We start from the raw sequence: 11,801 nt of genomic DNA, 5'->3' as shown, positions 1-11,801 counted from the left end.
CCCAATGCAAAAACATCCTCCCTGACAGTGGGAACTCTAGAAGAGATTTATTGAGGGGGTACACTTGGCCATGGACAAAACTGATGGGACATCACATTTAAATCTGACTCACACAAAAAGTCAGATTTAAACATTTTCGTGCATTGCCTCAAACACTGTTTGGCGATGGACAAACAAATGTGTGTGGCAAGGTGCACTGTCTGTGTGTTTTCTGTGTTGCTTCTTGGCACATTCAACAGCTACGGTGGTGGGGCCCACGTATGCCCAGGCCAAACAGAGCTGGGGCAGGGACCCCAACTGGCCCCACTCTTATGACGCCACTGATCCCCGGCCTATTAAATGACTCAAAAATCTGCTATATTTAAACTCAAATTGCTGACACCTTTTACATGGACCAATGAGAAAGTACAGGGGGAGGATGAACTGGATACCAGTGTAAATTATTTGCACCTTATGCACAGTGCGCCACCAACGCTGTTCACTTTTCACTTGCGTCGCCACTTGCACTTTTGTACACGTTTTTGCACCAAGTTCCATGTGGTTGTCACTAATTCATTTTATGCAGTGCTGTTCTTAACTGTATAGCTCCGACCTTGGAACTAATGTTACTATATAAAGATGATTAACTTTCTTTTGATATAAAAACGAGTACTCTCCTTCTTTTCCTCCAAAGTAATGCTATGTGCATGCTATTTATAATTGTCTACCGACTCCCACCTTTCAGGACACTGTGTTTCTGTTGCATCCATCATACACTAAACAGCTCCTAGCATAAGGTGAGAGATGTACACTCCTCTGGGCTGACCCAAGGTGTCTCAAAGCAATATCTGCTGGGTACTGACACAAGCCAGCGGCTGAAGCCCGCTCTGTGCACATTAGAATCATTAGGGCCCTGGGACCCTACATCTAGTGCCCCTCATTGCAGGCTTTGTAGCTTTTGAAATGAAACTTTAGAACGCGTTATTTGTCTTTGTCCCGGGCTGAACGATATCTGCAGTAAATATTTACTACCCTCCTTTAGGAAATGATCACTGCGCACTCTAAAGGAGGCTGCAACAGCTGGTTTTCAGACACAATTGAATGCTTTTATCAGGAAACTGATGGAATTCATGGATATAACTTAGGATAGACTCAAATCAAAAGATATAAGAAATGAACATTAAAGGGGATGGATTCAATTTTACACACTTATGAGCGGCAGGGCATTCTTCTATGAATTTTAAGGGCTTTTTCAGAATCTTCTTTTTGTAATTGTATGTCTATTGTATTTAATATGTCTGTATGTTGTTTTATGTTTCACTTAACATAATGTGTATTGTAAAGAATTAAAGAAATAACTGTACAATAAAGTTACTACTCCTACATGAGGGGAGACAACTTTTATGAAAATCTGAACCTAAAAGGAACCTCTACTGGTTGTGTACTCTCTTGAAGCCGATCAGCTTTGTGAATTTAACCCTGAAGTTTTAAATGTAGAACTTAATTTAAAAATAAAATAAAAAATACACCCCTGTAAAATAAAATGTTGAATTTGAAATTAAATTAATTGAAATGTATTTACCCCTTTACGGCGGCCAAAATTCCGCCGCGGTGCGGTGGCTTTGAAAAGTGGGCGAGGCCATGTTAGCAAACGGACGTGCGCAGCACTACGGAGGTAGTACTCTCGCGACGGCCGTTGGCCGACGCGCGCAGCGAATGGGTTAAATTAAATTGAAATTATTTTTCAGAAGTTTCAATTAAAAATGAAATTCCCAAATTTGCAAAACATAATTTTATGCAATAAATAATTATTAAAAGTGTTGTATATACCTAATTAAAAGTAATGTAATACAATGTAATGACATTTATTGTTACTTTAATTTTCAAATTTAAAAGTTAATAAATATTTTATAATGAAATAATAAATTAATATTATTTTTATAGGCCCCGGTTTTGACCAAGGTGATAAACGTAGCAGTAAGGAAAGGGATGCCGCCTTCTCGCTCCACTGCCACCATTATACCGACTTTCAAGAAGGGGGATAAGGATAACCCCTATTGCTATTGTCCCATTGACTTTACAATTAAGGTTCTGGGTCGTGTTCTACTGATAAGACTTTCTGCATGGGCTGACACGAACCGAGTAATCTCTGAGGTGCAGTTTGGTTTCCGTGTGGGAAAATCATCCACCGACCAATGTCTTAACCTCTATTTATTAGTGTCTAAATACACTGTAGCTCAACTTGGTGCCCTTTTTATAGGCTTCATGGACCTTACATCGGCCTTTGACTGGGTCAACAGCAAGAAACTGTGGGAACTTTTTAGTTCTGTGGGAGTCGAGCCCTCTATCGTAACTATACTAATGAACCTACATGTCCACACCACAGCAGCAGTCAAATATTATCAGGAGGCGGGCCTCACACAGTATTTCAACTGCACCAGGGGGTCCGCCAATGTTTTATTCTAGCCCCTTTTTAATTTACCATCTGTATCAATGGCCTAGAAGCCGCCCAGTCCTCATTACAGTCTGATTGCCCTTGAGTGGGCAGGAGAGCATCGTCAGTCCTTTTATACGCTGTCAATGCAGTGCTGATAGCCCATACAGCATTGGGCCCTTAAGTCCTGATCAACGAGTTTGTCTCCTTTATGGATGTGCTGGAACTGTTGGCCAACTTTACAAAATTGTTCGTTTTGGAAGTTGGCCGTTGGGTGACTCAGTCCCAAATGTTTATGGCAGGCGCTCATACCTTAGCGAAGGTCCTGCTTTCCCCTACCTGGGAATTTTATTTGATGCAAATCTTAATTGGAAAGTTCTGTGACATGCATAAAGCCATGGATTGGGTTCTTGGTCCCCATAGATGATCTTAAAGTTATACCTGTCTACATGTATCTCCAAGGTCTTGTGAAAGAGCAAAGTTTTGGGGGACGCAGCAGGCAATAAGTTACAGATCGTTCAAAATAAGTTTTTGAGACGAATTTTGAAGGTCCCACAAGGCACTCCCTCATTTACCGTACTTGAAGAACTAGGAGTTAATTACATAGCAGATTTGGTGGCAGTGAAGCCCTTTTTGTGTTGGGTGAAGATATAGATAACTTTTTGATTATTTCAGACTGTATGTCAGTAGATCATGCACTCATACCTTGGCTATGGTACGTAATGGAGTCCTTTATGGCTCTAGGTAGGGCACATTTTTTCATGAAATGTGACCCACTAAGGCCTCTGGACCTGAGAACAGTCAAGGAACCTTTATTTAAACATGCCGCTGCTCACCGCAGAAATACTGAGCTTCTGAAGCCAGCTGTGAGAGGGCATGTTTTGCTAAAGTCAGTGCAGGGAATTGAGAATTATCTTTTTACCCGTAAAAACCATTTTGATAGATTTTTAGTAACTCATTTTAGATTCACTCAGCTCCCTTATCTACTGGCGACCCCGTCTGTTTTGTTAACCTACAAACATGAGCGGGCACTGTGGCTGCACCAATAGGTCTCCACAGGACACTTTACACTTTGTCCTCTTATGTAAATATTTTAGCCACCCCAGGATATTGTTTCAAAGGCCCCTTTTGAAAGCTATGAAATTTAGACAAGCGCAGGTTGCACTTATGTACATGCAGCTATTCCGCCAACGACCATACCCTTTTTGTTGTCACAAATTTCTTGAGGGCTGCTTTTAGATCAAGAAACTCAAGTTGTGATTGATGCCCACTTGGACCTGCGATTTTGCACAATACTTCTTTTAATGAATTATAACTGCAATAATGTTCTTTTTACAGTATGTGTTTATCTTTTATGGTTGTTTGACTTCCAAATATAGATTTATGTATTATAATATTATTTTTAGGTATTTTTAACATTAAATTATAAATATTTATATTTTTAGCTATTGTAAATCATTTAACATTATCCTTTATAGGGTTTAAATTCATGTCCCTGCCTCCATTATTTTATGTGGATGGGTTTGGTGGTACCAGCGCTTTGCCAAGTGTGGTGCTGGGTTTACTACTTTCTTTTATTTTCAGTCATAATTCACACTTGTAAGAGTGAAGATATGCAATTCTACAGAACATATTTATGACACCGGAACCCAAGTGCAAAACGCACCTTATCTGTATATCCCCTAGTATTCAATAAAGAGAAAGTTATAACATGAATGTGCCCACAATATCAACACCTGCTGTCGAGGTGTGGTTCAAAGGAGGACTATATAAGCATAAACACACAATAGGGTGCACCATATAGCATCTATTTAACAGAATCATAAATCTAGATGTAATGAGTTTCCAATTCGTATTCCAATCTTCTTTTTATTGTGTACATTGTTTCTAAATCTCAGATATATGTGACACTCAAACTGCCTATGCGTTTCGTCCAAAACAGTAGGCTTCTTCAAGGTGAGGTGCGTATGAATAAACATTCATGCCAACATGATTCTGCCTTCCGTTGGCCTCTCCGCCTATGGCATTCATCAGGGCTATATGTATGAGTCCCTATACTGCACGGAGTCGGTGCAGAGTACCCATAGAGTAAACATATCTGGAGAGGACCTGCCTCTCAATTATGATCTTTAATTTAGAATGAACCTAAAAATACAAAGAGTAAAGAAAAGCGGCAATAAGGCATTATTCCTATACTAATAAATGGCTCTGGGGAGCCGATTGTTTGTACATCCAGAGGTAAACTGTGATTAAAAACCTTAGCAATCTATGACAGTGCTCCAAACATGATCAGGTGATTATAAAAACATTAATTAACACGACATGCATAAGTGGCACAACAACACGTGAAGACACAGAGGGTTATTTTTACCTAGTTCTGTAGCACTAGTTGCTGCATGATCCGTTCGGGGTGAGTCTCCCCTGTAGTCACACTCTAGTGGTAAGGTTACATGTACCATGAGGGTTTATTAACAATAAGGCATGAAACACAATATACTCAGATCTTGTCACCAATTTAGAACTAACACATGTCTGTGGTGCAGTAAAAAGAGCCTTTAGCAGACTTGTGGAATGTTTATTTCTTCTGTGATCATGTTTTTTCACTTACTTCGTCAAGGTAGAGATCTCACATTGATCCTACCAGGCCCCTTCGAACACCCGACTGATGAAAAATCCCTGTCCAAAATTGCTTTCTTTACTGCCCGTACTAAGGCATGTTTCCTTTTGCTAATCCTCCACACCTGTTGTCCATGCCAGAGGGCGGGAAGTCCCTGAACTAAACTGCGGGTGAAATGAGGAGTTCCTCAACCACCAATGAGACGTGAGGCCATAACCCCATTATCAAATGTGGAACCGCGTCCATTCCCGCATTGCAAAAGGTATATGTGTGCTGGGTTTTTTCTGTGTGGGGAGAAGCTACTCTCGAGCCCTCCATCGTTGAGGGTGTGTCTACCTTTGGTTTCTGACATGCATTTGTTTCGCCAGCGACCCATTATCCGTGTCGTAGCAGACTTACTTGCTGCAGTCATAGTTTGTACTCACCTATTGTAAAACACGTCCTGGTGTTTTTTGGGGTGGGTCCTGAGACATATAGTCCATAGGATGCAGTGGACACATTAGTTGGAACAGGCTTCATTTCACCTAAAAACATGTCACACCAAGGTGTTTTATTCTGCCTCCAACAATAATTGTGTATTACTTTGTACACAACAGACCAGGGTATATACTCCCTGTTTGTTTTGTGTGTATGTCAAAAACATCTCCCCCTTTCTGCGGAACGTTGTATGTCGGTGAGAGTGACTGATCAATCAATGTTCTCAGGTATCTAGCACCCTCATCTGCCCAATGATTCCCCTGGGATTTCATCATTCAGCCCATTGTTGTCAGTGCATAAGTGGAACACCCAGCGCTGTTCAAATATTAGAAGTGCCTTAGTTACATCTGTATTTCTCTGCCTAAGCTTTTCTAAAATTTACCATTCTATATCATTTTTTGGGTGTTGTAGGTCAGTGTAGTGTCTTGTCAGTTTTGTGTTGTCCTTTTTGCACCTAATTGTGCCTATGCTCTGTTTTCCGTACCCTAATCTTTTGTGATGTCATGCCTATGTATAACAGTCCACATGGGCATTTCAGAACATATACCAGGTTGCTAGTATTACAGTTTGTGAGGTGTTTATAATTGCCATGGTGTGGGAAGTCCCAGGTCCACCGTGGTCCACTTATTTGTAAACTTGCATACCTCACATCCCCCAAATGGTTCGTGACCTGTGGGTGGGGTAAGATTCCAGAGTCTCTGTTGTGATTCCACTGGTTTTCTTTTTGGGAGTGTCTGGACAATATCATCTTGTATATTCCAACTTCGTTTGAAGGCAAATAAAAGGGGTGTGATTTTTAAATTCCCTGTTTTGAGGATGCCCCAATGTTTCTTAATCAGTTTTTTTTACTGAGTTAGCTGTAGGGGTGAATGTTCCAACGTAGGTTAGTTTAGATTCTCTTGTTTTTTGGTATGTTTCGAGTAGGACCTCCCTGTTGTTATTCATGGCTCTCTTTCTTGCCCTTGTGGTTATTTTCTCTGGGTAATTTCTTTCTCTTAATTTTTCACTCAGTGTACGTGCATGTTCTTTGAATTTTGTAGTTTCGGCACAATTGCCTCTAAGCCTTAGGAACTGTCCTATAGGTAGTCCCTCTCTTTTTATCTGTTGGTTTGTAGCATACCTCAGTTTGATACCATTCTCGGGGTAAATTCACAAGTCCAGAAAGGGCATTTCTTGATTTCTCATGCTCATTATAAATCTTAGGAAGGGGTCCAGATTGTTGAGCCAATTCGAGAACCAGAGTGCTTCCTCTTTGGTGCCTTGCCAGATCACCAAGGTGTCATCAATATACCTTCTCCACAGCTTGGGACACAGGTGCTGCCCATGGAAGTACCATGGATCTGTAGGAAGTAATCACCCTCATGTTAAAAAATGTTTTGTGTCAGAACCGTATGGGACCCCTAGATGAATTAATTATTTTGAAATGTGTCTCTTTTGAAAGTAACCATAAAGCACACATTTCACCATACAGATCTGCGAAGTGTTGTGCAATCAGGGCTCATTTCATTAAATATATTTCTTTATTTTCACATCAGCAACTGAATCTCCTTTTAAAGAAGCAACCCTGTGATCACAAACTCTGCCCACTAACTGAAGAACTACATATCAGCATCAATACCTTTCAATTTAACTACAGAAATTTGTACCCTTCAAAACTGTCTAGCCTCCGAGAGAACAGAACATGCAGGTATGTCCTTACAAGTATTTGCTCTCATCACTAACTAACAATAATCTGATCATGCCTGTACTGAATATGTGATAGCTTCATTTTTTTCTGCCGAAAATGAGCATGTTTCAAGAAAAAAATCTGTTTTTCTTAATACATTTTACACCTATCGAAATCTGTTTTTTCTGCCCAAGTTAAGGAATTTGAGAGAAAAGACAGATTCACCAAAAACATATATTTTGCATTGGAGTGGAGAATTGCTTCAGGGTGGTTCAATGCTGACTGCTTTTGGTTGTTTAAAAAGAGACAAATTTGTCACTCAGGATGCTATGATCAATAAAAACCATTCGACCAAGCAAAAAGAATCAATTAAAGGAAAGACACATTTTCTTATCCTTTATACACCTTTAAGGTTCTAGAAACATTCTCACTTCTGTTTAGAAAATTGTTCAGGTAATTTGCAAAGACTTTTAAAACAATGTGGTGGCATTTCAGACTTAGGCCAACCATCCGTTATCAAATTTCCAAACATATACACTTCCCATACTCTTATCCCCTTCCACCCCAGGAACCTTCCCATTAAAGCCTTGATTTCCCTGTTCCCCACACTTCTACTCTGTCCCACTTGTGTGTAGCTTGAGAGTGTGAGAAAAAATAATTGTCTGCTCCTCCCTAATTCTAGGCTTTTCACCATCTCACACCATACCTTACCCACATCTCTGACACCTCAAAAAGTGTTTTGAAGCAACACGGCTGCTGGTCAATGATGCCTTCTGCAGTTGTTCCACCGAAGGGACATCCTATCCTGCCTCACAAAAGCAAAACAGGAAACTCAACATGACCCTCCAAGTCAATGTGGTTACCGCCTCATGCTTCCATACCCTGAACATGCTGAAGAAGATTTTCAAATAGCTCCCAATCAACACCTGGAAAAACGTCACAGATACCCGGGTCTCAACCAAGCTGTATTACAGGAACACAATTTATGCTGGGATCAACAAAACCCTCACCAGCAGGCTGCAGACCATTCAGAACTCAGTTACCAGAATCACTCTCAAGCTCCCACGCTGCACTCCCAGCACACCACACCTGAAGGAGGTCCAGTGACTTCCCATTCACAAACAAGTACGATTGAAACTCCTCACCCATACTTTCAAGGCACAACATAACAGAGGCCCAGATTACCTCAACAATATCATCTGCTTCCACAAACCTTCATCCGGCCTCTCACTCACACAAATCTCATGCATATGGAAAACCAGATCTGGAAATGGATCTACATTTGCCTACATCGCTCCTAAAGCATAGAATAACCTGCCGCTATACATAGGAGCCTTCTCCTAACTTCTTAAATTCCTCAACAAGATATGGCTTTTCGAGAAGTCCCACTAGGCTGTAGGTGTGCCTACACTCACATCTGCTCAGCACAAGGATTCCCTTCTGAGTGATTGTACTCTCTACAAATTTGCATAACAAAACATAACAGCTGTCAGATGGGAATATTTGCTTCACCTCAGGAAAAGCTGAATGAAGTCAGAAAACTTTGTCCCAGTTAACTAAGGGTGATCTTCTGACATCACGATCCAAGCAAATTCTTCACACACCCTCAGTGTGTACCCAGCACCACTGCAGGGGTAGTTCCAGTCTACTGGGATGTACAGCATAATGAGTCACCTGAGACTGAGCTCTAGTCCAATACAATAGTGTTCACCTTGCACAATGAGGAAGCTAGACCTTGCACAATGAAGAAGCTAGTCCTTGACTTCAGAGTGGTACCATGGTGGTTGGAAAGTAATGATCAGTGAAACACTAGGACAGTTATTGTATGTATTGTTAAAAATCATTTTTTTGCATTGCTTGTTTATTTGCTCTGGACAGCTGGTAATTGACCTTAGCAGTAACTATAGCATGCTTGGGGCGCTAGAGGGCGCGCACACGGAATGGCTGCCTAGTTGAGTAGCTCCCGTTCCTTGGCCTGTAATCCTTCAATTATCCTTTGCCACTGGCGAGTAAAGCTCCACTAAAACTAACCATCTGATGCAGAAAGTTGCCCTCTGCACTCGACCAGAGTCTTGGACCGCTGGCGATACCTGAACCAAAGAAACCAGCCTCGGAAAGTCTGCCGGAGGCGCTCTCGGAAACCGCGAGGCGAGGAGGCCGGCCGCGGATAACAACACGAGGCCGGTGCTTACCACGAGGCGGTAGGCCCAACCTGCGCCCTTGGTCTCGGCGCCCGGGACGAGCCTGGTTCCAGTCCCCTTTACCAGCGCTGGCCGCAGACATCGCCGTGGGCTGCCTGCTGCCCACGCAGGCTTGCCCCCTGCCATTGGCTCGTCGCCAACGGTATCGTTGCCTGGGGAGTGCTTCTCTGACCCCCGCGCGGCCGGTGCTGTGGGGCAGCCCTCGGGAGAGGCACTGACGCCGTTGCCACGTCCCCTGATGATACTGAGCAGTGTCGAACATTTGCTGCTCCCCCTACCGCGCTGCATAAGATGAGGAATATATGGAGCTGGCGACGTCCGTTTTTATTTTTGGCGCCTAGCCGGGAGCCGGGGGGGGGGGGGGAGTGGAGGCGCGGTCCCTGGGACCCTTACTGCAAGCAACATTGCCACATAACCGGGCCTGCAAACATCCGGGCCCTTCGGCTGTACTTGGGCCCTTGAACACTTGGCAGCTCGCCGGACAACCTAGACTGTGATTGACACCACACCACTCTGCTACTGCCATTTGATGTTGGGGCTGATGTTTGCGCTGACCACATTCCCGCGCCTGTGAGGTTGCAGAGTCTACTGCTGAACAGCTTGCACGCTGATAGGGGTGCCCATGGTTGATTGCCGTCGACTCGGAGCTAGTACTGCCACATAGCGCCTCTATGATCAGAGCAAAACACATGCTGAACGCCAATAGACAATAACCACTATCGACGGCTGTCTGTGCCTATCCCTTACACGATTCAGCTACATGTGCACTGGCTGGCGACTCGGGTACCCCATAGCGCAGCTCTCGCTCGCAGTGAAGATCGCTTCCAGCATTAAACAACACTGAGTGTGCAGGCGAGGGGGCATTTGACTTGGAAGGTGCCTGGTGTCGTTGCGATACCGCCCCGCGCTTGGTGCCGTGCGGAGCTGTGGTGGTAGAACTCGAGGTAACGGAGAGAGAGCGACCAGAGAGCAAGATGGTGCGCCCTGAGAACCGCCAAACAAAAATAAACTTTGACAGTGCGAAAAGAGGTACGAAATCGATGCCTGCCGAACCGAGGCCCAGTGATACGAACTCGACTGCCATCGCCTCTCCCACCAAAGAACTGGACCTGCACCACCTATTCCAGGAGATGAGGCAGGGCTTCGCCACTGTGGTGGAAAAAGTGGACGGGACGACATCTAGGATGGATGCCCTAGTACATAAGGTAGACCGGCACGAAGAACGGATAACGTCAACGGAACAGCGAATCTCAGATAATGACGACATTACCTCATCCCACACCACACAATTAGCCCGCATGGACAACCTGCTTCGGCTCATAGCAGCTAAGAATGAGGACTTGGAAGCTCGTAGCAGACGCAACAACATACGCGTCACGGGTATTCCGGAATCTACAGACACGGGCAAAATGGAACTCTATGAGGAGAAACTCCTCAAAGGATCGGTGGGGGAAGATGCTTTTTCACCTCAATTCATTATCGAGCGGGCGCACAGATCATTGGCTCCTGTCCCCAAACCTGGAATGCCGCCTAGACCAATTATCGCTAAATTATTGAACTATCGCGACCGAGATGTGGCACTGAGAGCAGCCCGGACTCAACAAACCCTACACTACAATGGTATCATGTTCTCCATATATCCTGATTTCACTCCTCTCGTGCAGGAGGAGCGACGCAAGTTCATTGCTGTAAAGAAGAAGCTGCGGGAGGCCCAGCTGGATATGCCCTACTCTACCCGGCGAAGCTGCGAGTCACACATCAGGGAAAGCATCGTTTTTTTCACAAATCCCCAAAAAGCTGAGGACTTCCTGAAAGCGATTCGCAAAGCTCGGAGGGGCGGTTGTGATGCTGAGGCGAACCCAGAAGAAGACCCATCCTCAGCAGCAGACGAACATTGATCAGATGCAATCGACCAACCAGACTTGCTATACCTTTGAACTGCTATGCCCGGCCCTTGCTGCGGGGATACAGAGGACTTGGACGTTATGCTGCAGAACAGGACTAGCTGACCTCTCCAGTGGTAATGTACTCCAAGGACCACTATCCCTGCCCTGGCCTCCACCGAGGGCGGTACAGTATGGGAGGCCATCGGCGGGAGAAATGGCTGTGCGCCCTTGAAGTTGCTTCCCTCACGGGTGCTCCCCATGCATAATGTTGAGTTGTTGAAGTTGAGGGGGGGCTGGGGGGGAGGGGAGGGGTGGGTGGGAAAGGCGGCTGCTGGCATGATTGGGATGCTGTAGTGGGAGGGGGGATGGGCTGGTTCGGGGAGGGAAGTTTTACACACGGAGTGGATGGACGAGTTACTGAATGTCATGGTAAACCTTATCGTCTGAGTAGAGTGGATACTGCTGCATTTCTAGTAGCAAAATTGGATAGATTGATGCTTCTTTGCTTATGGCGGACTGAAGAACTGATGCACAACTGAAC

The sequence above is a fragment of the Lissotriton vulgaris genome, chromosome 12 (genome assembly GCF_964263255.1).
Source record: "Lissotriton vulgaris chromosome 12, aLisVul1.2, whole genome shotgun sequence".
In the NCBI taxonomy this organism is placed as follows: Eukaryota; Metazoa; Chordata; class Amphibia; order Caudata; family Salamandridae; genus Lissotriton; species Lissotriton vulgaris.
This window is presented reverse-complemented; position numbering follows the sequence as displayed.